The sequence below is a fragment of the Cyprinodon tularosa genome, unplaced genomic scaffold (assembly GCF_016077235.1).
Source record: "Cyprinodon tularosa strain WSP-4 unplaced genomic scaffold, ASM1607723v1 ctg284, whole genome shotgun sequence".
Taxonomy (NCBI): Eukaryota; Metazoa; Chordata; class Actinopteri; order Cyprinodontiformes; family Cyprinodontidae; genus Cyprinodon; species Cyprinodon tularosa.
This window is the reverse complement of record NW_024038990.1, coordinates 309,825-336,495: the sequence shown is the minus strand read 5'-3', so window position 1 is coordinate 336,495 and position 26,671 is coordinate 309,825. Positions and strand designations below refer to the sequence as shown.

The following is a 26,671-nucleotide window of genomic DNA, read 5'->3' as shown; positions in this document are numbered from 1 at the left end:
TATTAATATGTGATTTTTTGTCTGTGGGAAATTAAGAAAAAAAACGTTTTGCAATCCTTACTTACCCGTATTTATTTATTCATTTATTTATTTATTCAGATTTAATGTCAGACAGATGTACATATCATATATAAATATCTGGTTTGGTTCTCATTGAAATCGTTCAGTTGCTCATGAAGTCGGCTTCCTTTCAATCAAGGCGGTCTAATCGGGGCAGGAATGCTGACAGAAGAACCAGCTGACTCTGACGTGATGTTCATCTCCTCCAAAGGCTCAATCAGTCACCTTGGCGACAGGAAGCAGAGAGAAACAGGAAGCAAGATGGCAGCGGAGGCGAATGACAGAAATGGGTAAGTTGACACTGTCTGGTTGGGATGCCCTCCTCCTGCTCCTCTTCTCTTAGTTACAGCTGTGTCTGCGCCCTTCCCCTTTTTGCTATCTGCATCTGATTCTTTCACTTACTGCTTTAAAACGGTGTAATTATGATTATATGAATCTATTTGTCCTTCCATTAGGAAAGGGAGTATGTCTCGAAAGGCATGCCAAGAAAAACAAGAGTGCATAATGAGAGGAGAGACCATTAAAACAGCTCAAGGCTCTGAATATGATAAATTATACACAGCTTGAAAGACATACTTAAATTCTGCTTGGTGCCCTTCGTTGTGGCCAACACACTTAGGCCCATAATGCATGGTTAATGGGACGACTGGGAATATTGCAAGAGGAAGAAGAGGGGCCTGAAAAAAGAGCCAAATTTGTGCTTTTTCTCTTGCAGAGGTCATCAGCACAGGGTTCATTTATCACGGCAAAAAATGTCAATTTGCACCACTTCGTTCACTCCTGGAGGATTGCTGGGTCCTCTCGCGAAATTGTTCAAAGCAGAACAAATGAAGAAAAATGAGACTCTTATGTCAAATATTATCAGGTGCTTTACCTTAGCACAAGATTTTTGGTTTGGAAGAAAAATGCACCTATTCTGGATCATACAGTATTGGATGCACCTGAGTTTGTGTGAGTCCAATTCAATATCTCATTACTTTTGGTGTGAATAGGTTGAATGGAGACGATGGTCGGTGTGTCTTGACGATACGCCAGAGTACATACAATAAAAGGCCAGTGCTTCTGTCTGATATTAAGTATTGATTCGGTAAGATTGATCTAAACAGAGGCCCTATTAAATGAACACTGAAAGAGAATCAGCGAAGCACATTGTCTCAAAAAAAAGGTCCACCGAAGATGAGGTGGGGGGAAAAAATAAGAGAGTGAGAACCAACAGTAGATACCTGCGAATGCGCCTGAGGCTAAAAAGATGGAAATTAAAGAGGAAGACCAAAGAGGAGGGAGAGAACGAGGCGTTGGGAGGGATGCTTCACACTCAGGGTGACAGTAATTGGAAGAGCTGGTGCTGGAAGCTCTACATGAATTCCCATACATCTGCAGAGCTGGATGGTGGAAGCAGTCGCACGGTGGCGAGATGTCAGGAATGTTTGTTTTGGTGTCAATTTCTGCCCTTCTCTCTTGGCTTTCCGTGTGAACAAGAACGGGAATAGAGAAAAGGTGGAGTAAGGACACAAAATGAAATCTTGGTAAAAAATCTCCTGATTTGTCAGTTTTTACATTTTTTTGCAAACATTTTTACAGCCCTTGATAATTAAGGCATCTTGTTAAAACCTTTATACTTGCATTTGACATCTCATTTTTTGGGATTTTATTTTTTTAAAAAGCAATTTAAATACAGTACGTGTAAAGAATAAGGAGAAAGAGAAAGGAAGCTGTTTTCTCTGATATCTTCAATAAAATCTAAAGCACTTACTTTTAGAAGACAACCAAGCACTGATCAGTCAGTTTAACCTAGAAATGAATTTCACTTGTTTAATGATGTCTATTTTATGACTATTTTATTTGGATTTTATTCATTTTATTTAATTAATTCAGGGTTGTTGTTTTTTTTAGCTGTTGGCTGGTTTGCCAGGAAGGAACATTTCACCAATCTTTATAAAAAGAACTTCAACTTAGATCACAGCTTTGTACAATCAAAGCAATGTTTCAGCAGTAAAGGAAGCAACCAGCATCGATAGACCAGCAGGAGGAACAGAACAAGCAGTGGTTTAGGAGGACCTGAAGCAGCACAACACTCCATCAAAATCTAATAGTTTGACTGGTTTCTTGCTCTTTATCAAGGAAAAGTGCTGCACTGTGTGCTCAGACGTTGCACATCTGTTGCAAACACTTTGCCTGTTTACATCTTTTTGCAGGCTTTTAAGACTTTTGAATTAGACTCAAAAGCTACATAATACACATTATTGAACTTTTTTATTTTATACACCAGTAACTCACTCTGGTTGCATACGAAATGTATGTCCTGCTGGTATAATATTTGGTAATCTTTCTGTTTTACACTTGTTTTTGCTTAGTGAATAAATCCATTTATGTATATTTACAAAAGCAATTTAGGTACAATACTGTGCATGTGTGCAGGGGGTAAACAAGGAAGCAGCTAATGACTGGTCAGACTGGTCAGAACTTCAAAACAAAGTTTGGAAACAGTGTCTTCTAAAACCTAAAACAATGACAAAAAGTGAGAGATCCAATTTGAAAAAGCTGCAGTAAGTAAACACTCCTTATCATTACTGTGATAACACTAATATTGATGCTGTTCTTAATCTCTACAGTCTTAAAGGAGAAGTTCGGTTTTTTACACTTTAAGCCCATTTTCTGTAGTGTCCAGGATGAAATCGAATGATCGACACCAAAAGTTTGACAATTGCTCCTGTCTCTGCTTTTTGGCTCATTTAGAATCACCCCCTGGCTGCTTTAGAATGGCTTGCATAGAGCATGTCCGATAATGTCCTTAAAACAACCTTAAACGTTCTTTTTTTAAAATATGCTACTCACCGTGTCGTCAGCGCTGTTCAATGACGTTCCCAAAAAAGTTTCGTAAAGAAAAAACGTTCCTGTAGTGTTTTATTTAGCATTTTGTAAATCCCATTGAGTTCTGTTGGAATAGTCAATATTCCGCTGCCACCGGAAACGGAAATGGGGCCTGTTTACACAGTTGTAGTCTTTTCGCTTCACTCTGTGTACTCCGACGTCGAGGTGCTAACGTCTCTGTTAAACACTTTAAAAAAACTCTGAAAATGGAATACGAAAGGTGGATTCTTGATTCTCGACGTCGTATAATGTTGTTTAAATGCAAACAACATTATACATATATTGATTGGTAGATTGGCTAATACCCAGCTGCTGTTTTACAGCGAGGCCTTGCAGGACCGTCAGTCTCTCTATTTAGTGGATGCCATCTGGTTTTCTGATAAATCTGTGGTACTGCCAGTACAGTAGATGGCGTCACATCCGTTTATGCCCACTCCTCATGCCCTGAGCTGGAATTCTATTTAAGCTCAATAGGAATGGGAGTGCACAGACTTTTTGAAGGGGAGGGAAAAAAAGGAAGGGCAGAAAGGAAAAAGAGGGCACATATAGCAGGTCCTAACCCTTTAGAGGGAACCTTTAGCATGTGTTCTGGCTCCCGAGAGGCAACTTTAGCATAAGTAATTCAGCAATTGGGCAATAAAGGGGGCACCCCCCACCCCATACCAAACACACACACACCTACACACGCATGTTTGTCCTGCTATATGTAGTGAGGACCATGTGTTGAATTCCATCGACTGTCACAGATTTTCAGTCCTTTTCAACCCTTTCTTTGCCCTAACCCTAAAACTAACTCTAAACCTAACCCGTTTTAATGCATAGCTCACCCCAACCCGAACCCAATTGACAAAACCTAACCATTAGCCAAATACCATTTGAGGACATGCAAAATGTTTTCACTTTGCAACAAGTGGTCCTCATTGTGATGGTGAAATTTTCAACGAGGACTGCTGGTCTCCTCAATATCTACTTTGCTGCTGATTCCCAATGCCTTCCTGCTCCAACAGCTAATTCACATAAGTGAATTTCCTCTTCTGCATGCCATCAAGTTTGGCAAAGACTTGGTGATGAGCCTTTCTTTGATTCAGCTGTGTTGGAGCAGGGATGCATCTAAGACCTTCAGGATCTTGAGAACCAGTGTTGGAGACCCCTGATCTAATCACTATCAGGTTTATATAAACTTATTTTATCATGATCAAATGGTTTTTGGACTTTATTAATGCACATAATGCACATATGTTTACTCTGGAGAGATCTACAGCTGAGGTGAAAAAACAACTTTTTTTGTTTAAAAATGTGGACTTTATAGCTGAATGAAGTCAAGAACATCACTTTTGAACGAAAAACCAAAAAAGTCCACAAACCGTGTTAGGGCATTGTGGAAGAGGGTGCTCTGCTCAGACGAGAACAACACTGAATCTCTCTGCAAATTGCTGTCTGGCAGCGAACTAACTCTGGATTTAGCATGTATAACACATCCCCATAGTGAAACATGTTGCTAGTAGCATCAGTATGTAGGGCTGCCTCTCAGCAGCAGGGATAGCAAAGCTGGTCAGAGTAGATTTGAAGATGGAAAAATACAGGATAATCCTTAATAGAAAGAATGTAAAAGTTTTGCCTTCCAACATAACGGCAATACTTGAAACACTTTATAATCAGAGAGCTACAATGATATTGATATTGTGGAGATCAGAACGTATTTCTGAACTCCTTATAAGACTTACTATTTCAAATCAGACTGATCTGAGCAAACCTGCATATGAAATAGCTTAATATGAGGCAAGCTGATTGTATAAAGACAGCAAAGACATGGAATGTGAGTCGGTGGCTAAGGCTGACAGCTGAGGTGTGCATGAACCCTGCATGAACTACAACAAAACTGATGTTTGTCTTTTTGGACAACAGGATGGAATCTTACACATATGCAGCATTAAAACAAACAAAATAAAAATAGTTTGCTTTGTTACCATAGCAATGACCTTTGTGAATGCCCTTACAATCAGACCATAATGTTATGGGTCTGCTTCAGAAATGTAGGTGCCTGTAAATATTAGCTACATATCCTCGATGCCCAATCATCATCCAGCATTCACCTTAAAAGCAACTCCAAATCATCTCTCGGCCTGCTCTTCAACAAGCGCAAGAACCGTCGCTCCTATGTCGGACTTTGATTCAGACAACCCACCTCCATCCCCTTCTCCACCATTGTAGTAAGCTCATCCGACTCCTCCTCGATGCTCCTTCAACCTCACCCCCAGCATGTAGTCCCTCCAGACTTTCATGGAGTTCCCTGTCACTTTAAACGGTCCGGCAGAAGACCGCCACGTTGAGCCTGGTTCTGCCAGAGATTTCTTCCCAAAGGGGAGTTTTTTCTCTCCACAGTCACTTCATGCTTGCTCTTCATGGACAGTTCATGGACAGTTTATGCAAACTTGTTCATTCAGTGACATCTAACTCAAGCATCACCCTGTATACCAGCCTCTATGGATTAACCAAACTTCATCTATCTAAACTCCACCACCAGTTTCAGGCCCAGGGGAAATATCCTTATTCTCATACATCAGTTTATCTGCATTAAAGTATAAATCAGCGTTAATGTTTCCGGTCGAGGCCTGAGCGCCAAAGTTCAAACTATTGTATCAATAAAACTCTTCTAATTGCATCTTTCTCTCTCTCTGAGTTTTTCAGATTGAAATCTTCTTTAGCTGAATTAAAGCAAATATAAAATAAGGATTTTGGACTAAAGGAGAGATCAAATATTGGTACACAGCTGCAATAGATCCATAATAATGCTGCCCAGTCTATCATAGGCACCATGTATAATAGACTTTAAAATAGTTTAGTCTAAAAAAAAATATGAATACATTTGCACCAAAATATAATATATATTTGTTTTAAATATGTCTCAGACCTATCAGATCTTCTGGATCTAATCTACTTTGCATACCCAGAGCCAGAACCATAGATGAAGAAGCAGCTTTTAGTTCTTATGCTCTACTTGTCCAGACCATATTTCCAGAAGATTTTACATTTTTTTATTTTTTTTATCAATTTTAAAACAATTTAAGTGTTTTTTTAAGTGATGTTTTTTTTTTATTTAACCTGGCAACTCGTAAACCTATACGTTTAAGTTTTAATACAACTTTACTTTATCTGCCTCTACTATATCTGTTCAATGCACTTCCTCTGTGTGTTATTTTCTTATGCTCTGTTCATGTACAGCCATTTGAATTGTCTTGCTATTTTAATGTGCAATAGAAATAAACTTGCTTTGCCTTCTGGACTTCCAAAACACACAGGATCAACAACAGGAGAAGAAATGTCAACCCCATTTTAATTTAGTTATTCTTGGACCAAATATCTATTCCCTGTAGCTTCATCCCTGACCTGTCTGGTTTGTTCACTAATATTATCCTACAAACCTCTGAGGCCTAAAATGATTCCCCTCCATCCTCTTTTTATGAAGGGTTGTGTGCACCAGTTGTAGGTTCCACCACCTTCTCACCTGCGTTCCATTTTCTCATTAGGCTGTTGCTTATCAGTGCTTGTTTTTTTATTTTTCTTGCCCACAATTTTTTTTTTGTTAGTACTAGTTTATTAAAACTTTTCCAGGCTGTGGCTTCTACCTAAGGAGAAATAACATTTTGCTTTAAGACTGCGCCGTCTGACTAACCCATTTGCCTCTAATTTCAGGAAATTTGTCTTTACTTATCTGTCTGCCATGGCTGTCTTATCACTCACTGAGTCAGCTCAGTTAGCCTGTTTTATCTGGCTGCCAGTCTGCTCTGTTTTATCTGTCAACCTAGCAAGCTCCACAGTTTATTTACAACTTGAGCTTGTCAGTTTGCTCGATGTAACAGTCGAGCAACCTGCTGAAAATGTTTTACTCATTTTACAACGACTATGTGTTTTAGAATTGCACCGTTCAAGGTTAGCGAAGGTCTTTTGCTCTCATTAATTTGTCCTTTTCTGGCAGATATTTTCCTAGAAAATGTTTTTTTCTGGTTTTGGATGCTGTGCAGTTGGAAGATTTTTGCAGATATGTTTCACTTCTGGACATATTTTTGTTTTGTGTAGCTGTAGCAGCATCTTGATTTTTTTACCTTGCCTGATTAACATTGCAAAAGCTTAATTAATACATCAACTGCAAACACAAATCCCAGATGAAAAGGAGGTGTTGTTCATGCTAAGCAGGAGCAAAGTAACCAGGAATAAGATAATTGATACATGTAGTTAATTTTCAGTTCTAGACAGTATCAAGCAGGAAAGGTTCCTTTAAGTAGTGTTTGCAAAAGGGAGGACATTCAGTTCAATTCTTCAAACTGATCAGAAGTTACACGTCCAAAGAAAGCATGTCTCTACATTTAGCGTGGAGCAGCTTGACTCCCGGCTCCCAAATATCAGCTGCAGACTTTTTAATCATTTTCACCAAAGTTCGCTGCAGTAATACCCTGTTTCTTAGCCTCAACCACTTTGTCCTCCATGAAAGCAACTAAAGGAGCCATAGTTTATTCTATCTCTACTCTCTCACTCTGCATAATTTGTTAATTCAATATCTAACATTATGATCTATGGAAGTAAATATGTGCCATCAGAATTTGAATAAAAAATACCTCTGAAATTTGACTGTTGTATATTAGTGCTTACTTTTTCAGTATTAAAATAAATTCAGAATATATTTTTAACCTAAAAAAAAATTCAATGTCATTATTTGTACATAAAAAAAAAATTCAGTGTAATTTTTTTTACATGGTTGCAATTTTCAGTTATTAAAAAAATTCACATTCCTATTTCAAAGTGATCAAATTTTCAATATACATATTTTTCACTGTTTAAATTTTCAGTGTTAAAAAATTCAGCATATAAAAAATTCAACTTTTCAAAATTCAAATGCAATATTTTTGTTGTCCTCCAATTCAACTTGCTCAAATTCACTGTCTCAAATTCAGCGTCTAAAAATTCGCTGTAAAAATGGCCAAGGTTACTTCAGGTCACAGACATTAGCAATGGATGTCCGATTCCAACATCCACCTAATCACATGACACAACCGTCATATTGAAGAAGTACCAGTACCTCCTAGCTAACAATACCTAGCTACCTCCGAGCTAACAATACAGTAGCTGATCAGAGTGGGGTCGGAACTGTTCACAGCCCCTCTTTGAAGCACACAAGGCAGCCATATTAGCTTAGGGGAGAGTGGGGTAAGATGAGCCAGTGGGTAAGTTGACCCACCCCTTGTATCTAGATAACCGTTCACATGTTTTGTCATGTGACCATAAATTCAGGAAGCACCAATCATTTCCATCTTGCTGCGATAAAGACAAGCACATGGGAGAAGGGGTAAGTACTTTTTTACACAAGAAACTGTTTTTTGCTTGTTTAAGTAAATTTACAGCATATCAGGTAAAATGACTGTTATATCAAAGCAAATTTATCTGGGTCTAAAATTATATATTATACTTGTTGCTGATTTTCTTACGTATAAAATCATGTGAATAACTTCACTAAAGATTAGCCTGAATTTCTAAGCTAGCACATTTTTTCCAAAATGGTGGCTATGGGGCAAAGTGAGCCAAAGGCTATGGGGTAAATTGAGCAAATGGTTCAACTTACCCCACCACAAGGCAAGCACTCTTTACTACTATAAAATAGTATTTCTTTGAGTATACTCAACTGATTTGTCAAATGTTTCCTATTGTAGAACAGGGATCATGCCAAGAACCTACAAGAGAAAAACAAACTGGGGCTCAACACCCCTTGAAGCGCTGGAAAGAGCAGCCAATGATGTCAAGGCTGGAAAGTCCATCAGATCAGTGGCAAAAGAGAGAAATATTGACAGGTCAACATTGAGGAGATACATAAAGAAGCATTTACAGGCATAAATTCCCTCCAAACATGATATATAATGTTGACGAAACAGGAGTAACAACAGTATAGACACCAAAGCAGGTTGTGACCGAAAAAGGAAAGAAACAAGTGGGTGCCATCACATCTGCAGAAAGAGGCGAACTAGTGACTGTGGTCTGTGCAGTCAATGCGACTGGTAATGCAGTCCCACCCACGTTTATCTTCCCAAGGGTTAGATACAAAGACCACTTCATTACAGGAGCACCACCAGGGTCAATTGGTACCTCCACCAGATCAGGCTGGATCAATGAAGACACCTTCGTTGAGTTCCTTGAACATCTGGTTCAGCAGACCAAGTGTTCCCCTGACCTGCCACTGCTGCTGATCTTGGATAACCATGAAGCCCACATTTCTCTGAAGGCTTTGAAGATAGCAAAAACAGGTGGTATTGTTATGCTCACAATTCCACCTCACACATCCCATTGCATGCAGCCTCTGGATAAGTGCGTGTATGGTCCATTTAAGACCTATTACAGCAGATCTCTCGATGGTTGGATGAGGTCCAACCCAGGAAAAACAGCCAGCATATACCAAATCCCTGGCTGTGTGAGCGATGCTTTCCTGTCAGCAATGGCACCACGAAATATCTCCTCTGGATTCAGATCCACTGGGATTTTCCCTTACAACAGAGATATCTTTTCTGATGCAGAGTTTGAGCCATCCATGGTGTCAGACAGGCCGAACCTGGAGCAGCAGCCTGCAACTGCAGGTGATGCACCTGTGGTTTCACTTCCCTTTCTGCTGAGCTACCTTCACCAGGCCCTGCACATGCATGTGCTTCACCAAGTGACACAATTTCACACCCCAACCATGCTGGTTATGTGTCTCCTAATGACATTCTACCCTTACCCAGAAGTCAGAACCCCCGGAAACAAACAAACCGAAAGCGTGTGAAGACAAGAATCCTGACTGATACACCTGAAAAGCAGGCAATCAAAAGTGCCCATAAATAAAGGCAAAATAAACAGAAAGGCAAAACAGAAAGAACCATAACAGAGAAAGGAATGCTGAAGAGGAAACAAACCCAGAAGAAAATCGCAGTAGAAAATAACTCTGAGGAGAGTGATGTTGCCATCCCATTTGGAGACACTTCTGAGCACAAGAGTTCCAGCGATGAAAGAAGTGAACCAGATGTCTCAGATCTGGTAGTTGGTGACTTTGTCATCGTAAAATTTGCATCCAAATGCAGAAGCCACCATTACATTGACTTGGTTGACAGCCTTGCAGGAAACGAAGTGAGTGCCAGATTTCTGAGAAGAATCCGAGGGATCACTGGCAGTAAGAAACCCACCTTTGCATTCAAGGAAAATGATGAGGCATCTTTCCCACGGAGTGATGTGCTGAAGAAGCTAACTCAACCTCAAAAGGTTAGAGGGACTGCAAGGAGGGAGCAACAGTTCATGTTCCTCCGCAACCTTGACAGTTGGAATATTGAATAGTTCTTTTGATTACCGTAAATGGTTTTGAAACTAACCGGTGGTTTGTTCAAAACTTTTCAAACTGTTTGTTAGCACAATATGCCCATGTTTACATTTTAAAATCTAGAGGGTCATTTTACCCCAAGATGGCTCAATTTGCCCACTTACTTGGTTCAACTTACCCCTTACCTGGGGCAAGTTGAGCCACAGGAGAACTTTTTTTTGAGAAGTCATTATTTTGGGCAGCTTTGTCAGAGATGCATTCTGATAATTTCTTTTGATAGGAGACATCCTAAAATAAAATAATACGTTTTCATTCTATTTCTGTGTCATTTTCCCTTACGTCCAGAACAACATAAGTAAAAAATGGCTCATCTTACCCCACTCTCCCCTACTACATTAGCGGTAGCATCTCCAGAAATGTTACTTCTTTTTGAAATAAAACGGGCGAAATTGGGTCGGGGTGGGGGGGGGGGGGTAGCTCGGAGGTAGCGAGAAGTAATATGCCGGCACTACACGGTGTAACATTAACAACGGCCCAAACCAGTGTTTTAAATCAGGCTTTAAGATAATGTATCAAACTTCATGTGCAAAATAAAATATACTACAGAAATATGAAAGCATTAAACTCACCGTTGGGTTTGAGTTCGCCTCCATGGTCGCCAGCCTGGGTGATACTGGTACTTCTTCGATATGACGGTTGTGTCACGTGATTAGGTGGATGTTGGAATCGGACATCCATTGCTAATGTCTGTGACCTGAAGTAACCTTGGCCATTTTTACAGCGAATTTTTAGACGCTGAATTTGAGACAGTGAATTTGAGCAAGTTGAATTGGAGGACAACGGAAATATTGCATTTGAATTTTGAAAAGTTGAATTTTTTATATGCTGAATTTTTTAACACTGAAATTTTAAACTGTGAAAAATATGTATATTGAAAATTTGATCACTTTGAAACAGGAATGTGAATTTTTTTAATAACTGAAAATTGCAACCATGTAAAAAAAATTACACTGAAATTTTTTTTAATGTACAAATAATGACATTGAATTTTTTTTAGGTTAAAAATATATTCTGAATTTATTTTTATACTGAAAAAGTAAGCACTAATATACAACATTCAAATTTCAGAGGTATTTTTTATTCAAATTCTGATGGCACATATTTACTTCCATAATGATCTCTCTCCTTTTATTCATATTAGCTTTATCTGGTCTGCTCCTGTTTGGCTGTGACTCCATCCTGGAGAAAAATATCAGCTGTGCTGCTGCCATCAACACCTTTTTTTATAGGTGTTTGAGCTCGTCCAATTTTTCAGTGTAGTCTTGTTTCTCTGACTGTCACTAACAGGATGTGCTCTCTTCATCCTCTGACATGGGAGCTGGCCTGGAGCTCGTCTGCCTGACTGTGTCTGTCCTGAACGTGGCTGCCTGTGGAGCTGGTTGATAACTTCCTGTTGTATCTTTGCTCATATCTGTATGTCTGCTTCTGTCTCCTTGAACCCCAGTCGGCCTCGGCAGATCGCCACTCACACTGAGCCTGGTTCTGCTGGAGGTTTCTTCCTGTTAAAAGGGTGTTTTTCCTCTCTACTGTCGCTACAAGCATGCTGGGTGTGACAGATTGCCTTCGAGTCAATGATTCAATGCAATCAACTGAATTAAAATTATTAAAACAATAGGATCCGCCTGGAGCTTCTTGATTTTTTTCACAACAAGAGCAGTTAAGTAATAAATCAAACTCTTTCCAGATGTTATCTTGAGGAACGGGCATCCTTTTTTTTTTTTCTTTTGAAAAAAGAAATGGACGGTATACCAGCTAAATCAGAATGACTAAAGGATTCTATAGGTACGTCCAGCAGCTCAGCCTGTCATGTTGGTTTCCAGTTTCCTAACCTACATGCAGAACCACAGGAGAACAGGAAATCTGATAAATCAAGTTCATTTAAACAGTATTAATAGTTCAAAAAGTGGTACGAGTCCTTAGGGGGAGGGCACACGGAGTCGTCTACACATTGAATTGAAGCTTTCCTTCACTCAGAAGGGAGGTTGATGTGAGTTGTCTTGGTTCCTTTGTGGGTATGTTCGGAGTAATCCAGGTTCCAGAGAGAGGTTTCAACTGAATGAGATCAGGTTGAAGATTGTGAAGACTGCTGTGGAGGGCGGACAGGTTAACTCAGGCGTGGAGGAGGAAAAAGGAGTGATCCAACTGCCAGCCAGAGAATCCAGGAACTGCTTGTGATCAAGCTGAGGAGTTGATGGAAGGACTCAGGCATTTCTGTTTGTGGACCTCCTATTGATTTTTGAGGCATAACTGGAAGGTTTTAGTTTATTATTGGTTTAATTAGTCCTAAAATCCAAGAGGAGATTATTAAACTAAACTGAGCAATAATAATTTAACTTGTGAGCAAAACATAGACTCAAACTGGGACTAAAAATAGAGCAAACAAGTAGTAAAGCTCAGTAAAAAAAAAAGCACATGGTATAGAGAAAACAAACCTTTTGATTTAATCCTACACTTCAGTCTCCATATTAATCATTTTAGTTAAATGCTGTATATTTTATTCATATTTACTCAAGTGCTAGACTGCTTAAAATCTTCATTAATTTACAAAGTGAATTAACTCAGTCCAGATAAAATAAGATCAAATTAAAATGACGTACTTTATAATAACTGCTCAGAAATCCTGGTATTTTTTCAATATCTGGCGCAGGTCCCTGACCTCTGCTGCTGTCCCCACGGTGAACAGGTGTGCTGGTGCAAAAATACAGGCTGTATATGAACCTGGCATGTCATTGTGTTTGCACTAAGGTTGTGTTGAAAACAAGGACTGGATTTTATCGCCATGATATTTCTATATATAAATAAGTGGAATCGAGTTGAGTTTTTATGTCCGTAATTTCTTAGCATGAAAATTTGGGAATATGGAGTGAGAGTGTGTGAAGACACTGAGATGTCTCACACCCAATGGGTGAGAGTTGACAGCCCTGTCGATGGCATATTCCAAGCCTGTTTTCAAAGATTTATTGTATTGTTTCATTTTAGCTGATTGGACAAGGGGATGGAGAATGTCACTCTACGGGTCCGTAGTAGTTCTAACAAGCTGCTGATGAAGATTCTCAGTCATCCAGGTCATAGTCATTCCGTAAAAGTTCAAAAAAATCCACTGAACTTGGTTTCTAAGATTTGAAGACGTTTCGCCTGTCACAGTCTTGGTTTTCCATTTGTTGTCCTCTGCTGCCCTCTTGTGTCCTCTTTCCCAAGCTCTGTTTTCTGCTCTGTCCTCACCTGTTTTTAATCCTCTTGTTAGCCCTCTCTTTGTCTCTGTCCCCTTTAAAAGCCTCCCTCTTCAGTTCCTGTTTGCTGGATCCTTGTCTAACATCTGTCTGCTTACCTCGTCTCTCCCTGGCTCCTAGAGTTTGGTTCCCCTGATGTCTCCTTGGTTCTGGTTCGTTGTTATTTTTGTTGGATCTTTGATTCCTGCCTCCGTACCTGTAAACCTCATTAAACCCACCAAAATTCACCTCTGCCAACTTGCCTCTGCTTTTGGGTCCTCAATCCACACCAAATCCTGACATCGCCACCTCTCCAGAAAGCTTTCTCAATTCAAATGTCTGGATCCGCAGTGAGTTTGAGTCTTTATATAGACAAGGCCTTGTATTGGTTGGAAACATGCAAATGGAAAACCGATGAGTGTCCAGGAGACGATCCCCCCCTTTAACGACAATCCCGCCCTTTAACAACCAACCTTCTGTCATGAAACGAGGACAGATGGACCCAGTATTCAAGGAGAGACAGTCAGTAGGAAAGTTCAAACATTTATTAAATAAAACAAAACAAAAGCGGAGCTGTGGCTCGCGGACACTGCAGGCGGGGGGGCGGGGCACCGCCCAATCTCAGACACTCTAGGGAGGAAACACAGGTAAGTGACCACAATAAACTGATATAGATTATTTGTGTTGGTCACTTACCTGGTTTAACAGTCCAGACCACGAATGTCCCCAGTGCTGCAGTCCCAGAGGTTAATGCTGGAAGCCGATCCTGGTGAGGGATCCAGAACAGACAGGAACAGACAGAAACAGGCAGGATCCAGATCAGGCAGGAACAGAAACAGGTGGCAGGATCCAGACTTCCAGGCATCCACAGGCTCCCAGGAGGGTTCAGAGTCTGACTGGGACCAGAAGCATGACCAGGTGGTCAGGCACAGGAGGAGACAGGATCAGGTGTACAGTAGACACGCAGCCTCAGTGGAAGAGCGTAACCGACACAGGACATAGGAACCGAAACTTGAAGCAGGACTTTAAACTGGTCTCCTCCCTGGAGCCAGGCTTACTGGATAAAAGCTGAACCTTCCCCCATAATGAACCAAAAACCCAGAGGACTCCGCGAGGGAGGAACAGTGGATGATCAGGAGACGAGACAAACACTAAAACCCTCTTTCGATAGGCTGCTAGGATCCAGGACACGAACCATAAAATAAAACTGAACAGAAAGACTGACAAAAAGACAAAAAAATGATCTGGCACTGAATGCTCAGGCTGAACTGAATATAACCAAGAGTAAACAGGTGAGGGGAATAAATTATGATTGAGGCAGGGAGGGAAAACAGCAGGTGAGAGGAATTACTAATTAAGGGAGAGCAAACAGGCCAGATCATGACACCTTCAGAATCATAGACAGGTTTCAGATATTACAGGCTAAAAATGGAACCAAACAACCCATTCATCGGTTACCATTTACATGTTTCCAAGTGATACAAGGCCTTGTCTACATAAGACTGAAACTCACTGAGAATCCAATTTGATTTGAAAAAGCTTCCTGGAGAGGTGGCGAAACGTCTTCAAATCTTGGAAACCAAGTCCAGTGGAGTTTTTTGAACTTTTACGGAAGTTCTAACTAGCGTTTTATCAAATTTTTTTTGTAATTCGTTCAGTACACCTCTAAATTGGTGAAATTTTGACTCACTGTCGCTTTAAGGTTTAACTTTTTTTTTTTATCATTTTTCTTTTTATTATTGAAGCTCTGCAGCAATTGGTAGAGCTCTTCCATTTAGGAAGAGTTCTGTGTAGAATGGAGATGTGCAGGGCTGAAACTGTCATTGGAAAAGCAGCTTTACTTTCCTCATCATTGGTATCTTGGTCACTTACTGCAAAGCTTCACTGTCTCTCCCTCCCTTATACTAAACCTTTCAGTAAAAAAAAAACACTAAAGAACAAAATAAAATAAAAATAAAACTCTGGACAGACGTCGAGCTTTCTTTACAACAATTAATGTTTCCAGAAAGAGAGGCTTTGCTGGAATTTAAAAAACATTAGAAGTATTCAGGAAGTTTACACACCTGGAAAAGAGCTGCGTTTTAACCCTTTGGTGTTCTGTCAGCTCCTATTGATGATCAGTGGAAGTACTTGTGTGCTTGGAAGTTTGTGTGTGTGAATAGGAATGATGCGTATATCACGTCCTTGGGGAGCAGACCTAGCTATGCAGGTCAGGGTGGCTGTGATCTGAATGGAGAGCATTAATATTTAAACACAGGCTCCTGAGGGAAAGAGACTGTAAATGATTCATGATTTATAGCATGAGCTTTCTGCAGCGAAGGCTTGATGGTTCGTAATTCACTGATTCCTCCTGTTCATGTGCGTCCACCTGTGCTTCTGTGTCAGATGTCTTTTATCTCGGTACGAATAATGCCCTCTTTACTTGCTTCTCTTGATTAATAATTCTCATTCACCAATATCCCATTTCACTTTTTAGCTGTCTACTTTAATTATTTTTTCTTCATTCCTTTTATTTTTTTCAATGCACCATAACTCTTTCCCAGCTATACTGAAAAGAGGTAAAAAGAGATGAACTTGTGGAGAATTTCCTTTTAAACTTTCAATGTGTGCATGTAAGATAAAATTAAAGACACCACTGTAATATGTGCATATTTATGGAAATTTACTAAAGTTTGGATTGTAACTTTTTGTTTTCCTATTGGGAGACAAAGATCAAGAGGGCGGCATTCATGCAGGAAGTGCTGCTGGCTACCTCAAAAAAATTATTTAAAAATCCCTACTGTGCAAACTGGATGTGTGAATCTGACTTATGATATGAAGACAAGATATCGGACATCTAAATCTTCTCTATTTTCACGCAATTTACTTCAGAAAGGGCCTCCTATTTATTTTCCCTTAGATGAATAATGTCCACAAACCAATGAATCAAAGACTGGAAAAGGATCCCAGCATTCACAGAATAACAGGGCTTGGAGAAACTGGAGTGGAGGTAAAAAGAGAACCATCTCTCCACAGTGGTGGATTTAGAGCTTTTTAAATGGGGGGTGGGAGGAGGTGCAAAGGAGGTACAGAATGGCTAGGTAGGGTGGCAAAGCCGGAGCTTGTTTTTAAATACATAAATGGTATTTTGTACTCCTCTATCTGCTGTTACCTGGTTACAGAGAGCAGGTTGAGGTCAACCATTGGGAAGAATAACACTAAAGCAGATGTAGATGTGACCAATCAGAGGCCTCCTGTCTGCGGTCACCTACAATTTTGGAGGGGTGCAGCAGAGTGTCTGTGGAAAGGGTGGGGGCACATTTGCGTTCACTTGCGACACACACGCAGACGACCTGGTTTCTGAGTATAAATCAGCTTTTACACTCAAAGTTTAGGGTAGAACAATACTAAAGCAAAAACTTTATGATGATGCGTAAGAATGCATGATGACCTCAGGGCTGCCAACTTTTCACCAAACCTTGGAGTGAGATTTTGAAAGAATTTGAACATGCATCCCTTGTCAGGGTTGGATGAGGATAGGTGCAGCTATACAGTAGGTTGTAGGTTTACAGCGTAGGTTTACAGCGTAGGTTTACGCTGTTACCTTGTTTTAACGAGTAATCTAACTAATTACTTTGACTGTAACTATAACGCAGTTACCATTGCAGACACCCCGTTACTGCACGTTACTCAGGTCGCACAATTAACCATTTTTCATGATAGGACTCGTGCGCGCCTTGTCATGAGAGAGGGGTGGATGAGAATGGCTGATGTATAGTGAGATTCCGTCTGTCAGTTGGGTAGGTGGGTGTTTCTGCTGGCGGGTGTAAACGTACAGCACACACAGAGAGATGGAGAGTGAGGATGACTCCAGCAGCAAAACAGCGTTTTCCACATGGAAATACCGGTGTTACGCCGAGCTGCGTTTCCCCATCAGATACGGTTTCCCCTGCACCTCCGCACAGCGCAGGCGGCACGATTCACCGCACAAGCGACAGGAAACGCGCATGCTCACTAAAGGCGCGCAACTGTCGCCCTGTGCTCGCGCCACAGGAGAACTATGGAGAGCGTGAATGATAAAATGAAAGCCTATATGGAGAAAGGGAGAAATCTGGATGGATGGATGGATGGATGGATGGATGGATGGATGGATGGATGGATGGATGGATGGATGGATGGATGGATGGATGGATGGATGGATGGATGGATGGATGGATGGATGGATGGATGGATGGATGGATGGATGCTCTGCCTTTTCAACCTACTGTATTTTTTATTTTAAACATTATTTGATGGCCTTTGTGGCAGGGATGGAGATCCATATTTTATGTCACACACAGAGTATAGATCTAGATAGATAGATAGATAGATAGATAGATAGATAGATAGATAGATAGATAGATAGATAGATAGATAGATAGATAGATAGATAGATAGATAGATAGATAGATAGATAGATAGATAGATAGATAGATAGATAGATAGATAGATGTTGCAGTATCTATAACAACCCAAACACACATGATTTCTGAATTAGACATTCCCAGTTATGAATTTCACCAGATCTGAATGTCCTGTTAAAAAACTTCACATGGCGTTCCCCCCTGATGTCATTTACGTTGAGTTGCAATAAATGCTAAACTCTCTGCAGGTTCTTGTCTTTGTCATCCACTCTATTCAGATGGCTTTGGAAACACACGGCGAGAAGGTGGGGGCTGGATGGTGAGGGTTACGGGGGCGAGAAACCCAAAAGTAACGCAATAGTTACTTTTACTAGTAACTAGTTACTTTTATTGTGGAGTAACTCAGTTAGTAACTCAGTTACTTTTTGGGAGAAGTAACTAGTAACTATAACTAATTACTTTTTCAAAGTAACGTGCCCAACACTGGATTTAACTAACACAAAGTTGTAAAATGTTGAATTTTTATAGCGCAGTAAATGTTACTGAGTAACAATAAGCGATCAATAGCTATGTGGAAAATTTTTCACATCCATTATTTTCTATAGTCTGGTGATTTTCAGAGAATTGAAGTAAAGCAGAAGGGGCCCTACTAAAATACTTGCATCTTAAATATACTTTAAATTAATAATTTCACAACTATGTTTATTAATTATTCTATTTAGTTCAGGTAACATAACCAACAGGGAACAGGTTATTATTGATTTACTGGCACTAATAAAGGAACTACTGAAATCGGATCCTGTGCAAACTGTGACGATCTCGGCACTGGTGCTGGCTTAATCTCCAACTCCTCACACCTGCTCACTCCACCCTGCCTGCAATTATCACTAATTGGTCCCACCTCTATATATAGCTCATTTGGATCTGTTCCCACTGCCAGATCGTCTCAAACCAACTATTGAGTACCTTCCAGCTTTTCTACATTTTGCCTGCCTACCTGTTACCTGACCTGTTTTTGCCTTTTTTTCTCCGAGCCTGTCTGACCCCTTATCTGATCCTGACTGCCTGTCCAGAATCCAAACCAGACCTGCCTCTGAACCCTTGCATCAGTTCTGCCTTGGATTGAATGCCTCTGAGCCTGAACCCCACTCAGTCAGTGAGTAACCGAGTCTGCCTAACTCTTTTGCTTCTCTCAACCTGCCAGTAAACGTACCCTCGAACGGACCTGGACCTCTCTTATGGATTGCCCCTCTGTACCTTCGCTTGGATCCCATCTCTGAATCCATAAACGAACTGTCTCTGGAGCTCGTCGGCCTCAGTCCTCAGCTAACCATCCGCCACTCAACGGCCACCGCTTCCACAAGCCCCTTCATCATACGGACTCCTGCCCCGGACCACTCTAAGACCCAGTAACAGGTTAGTGATTCAGCCTCAGTCCCTCTCTAGTTCTCTTATTGCTGATCACTAACCTGTTGTCTCCGCCACAGGGGATTTCCTGACTGAGAGCCGCCTGCACGCCCCCTGCGCCTCCCATTATTAATAAAATCTGTTGCATTCCACTGACCTGTCTGAGCTGTTTCCTGGGTCCAATATCCTGTACGTTACACAAACTACACTGTGTATGAATATTTGGTTATAGGCTAAGTATTAAAAATCTTAAGTGATTCTCTTATTGGTATTTTTATTTTTTATTTTTACAATTTTATAACTGAGGCTGTTCACGGTTAGCATCAGGGTCAAAATATTTTCACTGATCTGTCAGGTCGATGAGTCACGACTAAACGGTGTTTCACTGTCACTTTAAATGGTTTTTCACTATTTGATTTTAAATATATAGTTGATAATGTTCTCTGGGTGGATCATCAAAACAAGTGGTCCCCCTAATTGTCAAGCTTTCTAGTGATGTGTTTACATAAGACCGTAATGCGTGCTGGTCCTCACTTAGCTGTCTTTTTCTGCCCATGCACACGTTAATGCTACAGTTTCAGACGGTCATTGGAGCTCTCCTTTCTCACTGCTGTTCTTTAAGGTTGGCAGAGAGTTGTAGGAGAAAAAGTGTCTACGAAGTGTATCAGAAGAAGAGAAAGGACTCAGAAGAGAAAAACAAGACTAGAGTGTTTTTGGGGAGATTCTTTCACATGATTGCATACACTGTGTTGATAATGTGTGAGTTAATTACATCTTATTATTAGCTGCCTGTTCTGACATGCATAGCATGTCAGGACCCAATAGTTTCCCCAATAGTTTAGTTCCTCTGTCCAGATATACAGTTACAATCTTCATTCTGTACGAGGCAAAGATTTGGGAATGAAATGAGAGTGGTGTCCTTCAGCTAAGAACAAAGTGTAATATTGTGTCTACTCATGTCTGCTCATCTGCTAAAGTTTATAATGTAACAATGTGATGATGTGGCAGACTGGAGATGCATAAAAGGCCTTTTTAACTGTTAATCGGGGCCACTTCCTGAGAGGTGAGCCCACAGGTGTGCAGTTGCCTTCTGTAAACTTTAAGCAACTTCTCTGATCTGAGTAAGGTTACAATTTATGTCAAAATCTTTTGTCATGTCTCATTTAATACATATAAGTAATGAAGTGTTATTGAAAGAGCCTTTCCCAAATGATCTCTTTTCAGAAAAAAAAACTGGAGAGATAGAGCTTCAAGGTGTAGACACAGAGGAAATCTTTAACAACTGAAAGCACAGGTCGGGCTTCCCACTGATGCCTCGGTTGCAAAGTCTCTACTCAACAGGTAAAGTTTGGCACGGTATTTGGGGAAATCCATTTCACATCACTGCTAGTAGAAGTTACCTACCTCTATATTGTAACTTTTCAGGGAAAATAAGTTTATTCATTTTGTATATTGCATGGTTAGTAGTTATGCAATGTCATGATTTTTTTTATGTACCAGTAGTCTTATTTGCGCTGAAACTTTTTTTATATATAAATATGGTTGAGATGAGATCCATCCAAGCAACAGTCTTATCATTGCGTCCCTACACATCCTAGAGAATAGGCTCTATGCACAACTCCACCATTTCCTGAACTTCAGGAGGCTCCTTTGTTTCCTGTCTTTCATGATTGGATGCACTCATTAATCCAAGTGTGTATGACCTAAGTAACTGGCCAGACACACCTGGATTAATCAGTTCGTCCAGTAATGAAAGACAGGAAACGAAGGAGCTGCCTTAAATTCAGGAAGTAGTGGAGCTGTGCATAGAGCCCATTGGGCTAATGCATACATTTTTAAAGCGGAGAGGGCGGGTCTTTTCAAAAATTTGAGTAAATCCTTCACTATACCTTTAATTTTATATTATCAGTTAACTCTGACTTGCTTAGCTATTTGCTCATTGTTGTATAAATGTGTGAATGCCAATCAGTGAATGTAGCTCTAATGCCTTGAGCGGTCATTGAGACTAGGAAAGTGCCATATGCATTCACTTTGCATGCATTCACAGATGATAAAACTGAATTTAGTTTGGCTTAATATTTCCAATGGATATGATCCCCAGGCAAGTCTTAAAGTTTTTCATTTCTATTGAGCATTTTGTCTGCAGTTTTCCATGCCTGAGCATTAAGTATTTTAATGATCAGAAAATGTGAACATCTGGAAAGCCTTATCTTGATAGGTGGGCATTAAAAGACTTTAATGGGGCAAATCTCAGCATTTTTTGTAAATGTAGGGGTATGCCTGTTCATCAGAGCACAGAAAGACAAAGAAAGGGCTAAGGGGACTGTTTAGGGGAAGGAGAAGGAGACAATAAGGAAGGAGATTCATGGACAGACAGGTCTGAAGTGGCAGCAGTCGGCCCTGATGGAGACTGATAGGACAATGAGGAGATAAGAGAGGAGAAGGTGCAGGAGCAGTCTGCTTTCACTTTGTCGAGAAGAGGCCAAGACAGATCGAGAAAAGGACAAGAAGAAAATGAATCAAAGTTTGGAAATGATGAGCATGCCTCCAGTGGCAAAATGGAAGCAGGGAAGGGAAAAGGAGAAGGGGAAATTTATGGAAAAAGGAAATTACAAGGAAAAAGGAGAGGCGGTGTGTGTGTGAATTAATGAAGGAGATTTACTGTGCTGGATTTGTGGAGAGAGGAAACAGGAGATGGGTGAGGTTCCCCTGTGCTTCCATAAGCACTTTGCCAAGCCACCACAGCCACTTAGGTCTATATGAGTTTAGAGCCACTCAGCACTCTGTTGTCCATTTCATCGTGTCCACAGCAATTATCGTCCAGCCTCCGCCTACTGATGCAATAAGACAGGCAGCACAATGCTTAGAACAACAAAGCAGAGAGCATAGATAGAATGATAGTGAAATAACATTAATACAGGCTCATTTAGGAAATGCATAATAATTCCCAAAAATTGTCTGGGCTATGCTGGTCTTGTAAAATTTTAGATGTTGAGAACTAATCGTCTTAATGAACTCTTTGTAAATATAAAGCAGGCTGTATTTATGGATTCTTCTCCGTTGATTTAGTCATTTATTTAATAGGGCGGCATATTATTATGACCACCGATTGGTATGGAAAAACACTCATTCTTCATCATAACTGTGCTAAAAATAGACTGCCTTTTGAGACAGAAGAGGTAAAAGTAAGAGACTTGGTGGACAATTTATCTATAGACGATTATGATTCAATATGCAACTTATTTAAACCTAATTGTGTTGCTTCCTTTTCCTTGTGCTAAGTTTTATTCTGAGATATAATTTTATCAGTTTGCATCAAGCAAACCAACAATAAAGACCTGGGAAGTGTAGAAAACCTGTCTTTTTTAATATTACATCCATAAAAACATAGTAGTAATAGCTGTCATGATCTGCCCTGATAGCTGACATTAGTTGTTCACTTCATTCACCTGTCTAACTCTGCCTGGTTCCTAATCATTCCTCATTTCATCCACCTGCATTTGTTGCTTTATATTCCGCTTGTGTTTGTCTTGTCTCCTGATGGTGTCCTGGCTCCTAGGTGGAGACCAATTTAAAGTTTTGCAGTTATCCTGGTATCATGTCTTGGCTCTTTCCCTCAGCCACTGAGCTTGCCTGTTGCATCTGTGCGTGTCTGTCTGAGCTCCCTGCTGGACTCATGGAACTTTGACCTGCCTTCATGCTCTGTTCATTCGTGGAACCCTGGATCTGTCTGTTTCTGTTCAGATCGGAACACCTGACTGGGCTGCGGACTCTTGGATTCCAGAACTTTTCTTGTCTGATCTGTATCCCTGACCTGGATCGGATCCCTAGCTGCTCACTGAGGTTGCTGCATCGGGGACACTCTGGGCGGCTCTGCGCCGCAACTCGTATCGCAGTCCATTGGCTGGATCCTGCCTTTCTCTGAGAGGATGGATTGAAGTGTTAAACCAGGCAAGTGACCCGCACAGATAACCATCTCCTGTCAGATGATCGTTGTCTATTACCTCTGATTGTCCAGAGTGTCAGTGATTGGGTGGTTTGCTCTCTTAAGAGTTATTAATATCTTTATTCTTCATTCAAAATATTGTCCTAAAATCTGATAAGCCCTAGTTACCACTAAACTACTGTTTATTTGTTGTTGGTAAAGTGACATGAAGTTTCCTGTGTTTTGCTTGTTAAATTATTTTGACACAATGCACTTTAGGGTTTTTTTTTATCTCAAAGATAGAGTGGACACATTTTATTGTATTCTTGCAGAAAGCACCTTTAGTTTTCTCGGGCAGTGGTGGAGGCATGTTATTCTACACTTTTTTTCTCCAGCTTTTATTGTCATTACACTTTTACAAATTCAGAGAAATGAAATGAACTCTGCATTTAACCCATCCTCTTGGGGAGCAGTGGGCACCATTGTGCAGTGTTGGGGGCTAAGAGTTAATTCTGTGGGAGTGGGGCTTGAACCTCAGGATTCCAAGCTCTATGCCCTAACCACTAGGCCACCTCTCCCCTGGCTACAGGATGGATTATATGGTATTCTGAGTTTTTATGGACATTACTGTTTGAATACCATGTTGTTTTCAGGGCGCAAGGGGAATTTTCTACTGATTCTACCTACATTGTTTTTACCCAAGTAAGGAAATGTCAACTATTAAGAAACACTTTCTGACTTCTGCTTAGATGTGCCTGTCATGAGTGAGATATACGTTTACCTAAATAATTTTCTGTTAAGATATTTTTACCTTTACTTAATATTTTTTCCTACTGTACTGTTTAAAGCAACAACTTTCTGTGGAAAACATTGCATGGGGCTGGTCGTGGACATTTGTCCCTCCATCTGACCTCTTCTACCAGTGTCCTAATATAAAATAATACAGACGTGCTAAAAGTCCACATTCACACAAAATAATCAGATTTAGCTGGAAATCCACCTATATATCATAAAAAACATAGAATAAATTAAATCATAGATTATGTTTGTCCAGCATGACTCATTGGGCTGTTAATGTGCAAGTGACTGTTTTTATTTCATTATGTTCTGCACCTTTGAGCAATATAATGGGTGTGTTTTACCCATTAATATTTCTATGAGTCTATGAGTTACAGCTCATTAAAGATTGTTGGCAGTCTCTTCATGAGGAGGTCATAGCTGTTCTTTTTTTATAAAAGTTTAAAGGGCACCAAAGTATCCAAATATCTTGGATGGCATCTATGCGAGGCAGTTGCACAAAATTTGTAGCATTTACCTAAACTAAAAGAACAAATCTGCATAACAGCACACCATTTGCACTGCCACACATTTAAATAAAAATATGTTCTCCTTTTTATTGTCATTACAGTGTCACAAGTACAGAGCAGCAAAACTAACTCTGCATCTGGCCATTGTGCTGCACCCATGGGATAAAGGGTCTTTGTTCAGGGAGCCAGAGCAGCAGTCTGTGGGAGTGGGGCTCGAACCCAGAACCTCTGGATTTCACATGCAATGCCCTAACCACTAGGCCACCACTCCACTGGCACTGTTGAGCTGACTTTTGGAACATCAAAACAATGGTGTCTTCATGCTAACTCGAATGTGCATTAAAGACAGAGTAATTTACCTTTCCACGCACAGGGCATATAATGTTTAATTCCTCCTCTTTTCTAGTTATGTATTAATTGTATGCACACATATATACATTGTTTAATATTGCAGGTGATTTCTAAAATCTGTACGAAAACCTTCTATTTTACTTTAGCTGGTTAAAGGGATTAATCACTTCATTATTTATAATCTTATGCATTAAGAAGATCTAATTTAAATGTATGATGGAGGATTTGTATTGTTGCAGGAGCAGCGAGGTGTTGTTTTTACAGTTTTAAAGAGTGTTTCATTATCCTATGTATTAAATCAAAAGGCAGGAGGAAAATATGTATTCTTCTTTCTTAGTCCTTTTGTGTCTGCATGTTTTATGATAGATGGTTGGATTTTAAGTTTGAAAGAAGGACAAGTCTGATCTCATAAAAAGGGAGTGAAAACTAGGGTCACCAGCTGAATTCCATTGGCATGTCAATTATGCTTTGTAATTACTTTAAGTTGTTTGTTAAAGATGGAGCAAAAACTAGTAAAATTGACAAAAATTTACGGTATTGTAGTAGAGAATGAAGGCAGGTGTTTTTGTGGATTAAACCAAAAGATTTTTGTTAAACTTGTTTCTCCATAAGCTCTGCATTGTTTTTCATAACCAGCTTCTTTAATCCTAGTAATGTTGCGTGTTATGAGATGTGACATCCATCCATAGCTTGATATGGTTCCCATTTGGCAACTTTATTACCTTTTTTGGATGTTGTTAGAGTTTATTGTCAAAGATAAACATAATTTATGGAGTCAGAATTCTACCAAAAAAAGTACATGAAAAAATAAATGCTCATAGCAGCGTAACGTAAACTACTCTCCACATGTATTTTAAACATTTTAGATTCAATACCATGAAGAACCAACATATACCCCAACTTCAATTCAATTCAGTTTATTTATATAGCGCCAATTCAAAACACATGTCATCTCAAGGCACTTAACAGTTCATCAGATCATACAGTCAAATTGATTCAAAGTTGTCTATCTTAGGAAAACCTGTTGATTGCATCGACTCATTGAATCAAATGCAATCCTTGGAAGATGTAGCCTCTGATATCAAACACACCTGTTAGCTACCCTGTTGAGAAAGGGAGGCTTGAAAAAACACTCATTTATATCTGAATACAGATTTGTCGCTGCTGTTAGGCATTTTTTTATTTTATATCCAGCAGTTGATAGACCCAAAGTCAGAATTTGACAGTAGAAAAAAAAACAGAACAACCATAATAACAAGCAGGAGAGTGCAGAGAGGGAGTATGGAATCATCCTTGTTAGATATTGGAGGCCTCATGGTTTTAAATCTGGATGCATAAAATGTACAAAATCTGTGTGGAGAATACTTTAAGTGTGCTTGCTTTAAAATAAAGATGTTCATATGAGTATTTATTATGCATGTGCCCTTTAGCAGGATTCTGACTTCCTACAAACTGGCAAATAGGGAAACAAATATATAGCTGGATAATGATAAGTGTGAGTTAAATTTGCATTCATTCACCTTTACTTGAAAACAGCAAAATAACATCCAGAGCAACTAATGACCTTCAGAGTTCATCTCACAAGAAAAAGGGACATTGATGCAATGTGGGGTAGGGGATCTGGTCCAATAGGATCAAAATGTAAATTTTTGGCCCATATGTATGTGATTGAAAACTAACGCTGCTCATTACCCCAAGCACAATGTGCCCATTGAGGGGGGCGGGGTTAACGCGAATCGAGTCGCCACCTACTGTATCAGAGTTTGTTT

At 39.9% G+C, this 26,671-nt stretch overlaps 1 long non-coding RNA gene across 1 annotated transcript; it reads left to right on the top strand.

Moving 5' to 3' along the window:
* Positions 1-216: 216 nt before the first annotated feature.
* On the top strand, positions 217-23,161 carry LOC119786971. Its single transcript, XR_005281267.1, has 3 exons — positions 217-350; positions 20,544-20,660; positions 23,064-23,161. It is a non-coding gene; the product is annotated as an uncharacterized LOC119786971 (long non-coding RNA).
* Positions 23,162-26,671: the final 3,510 nt, after the last annotated feature.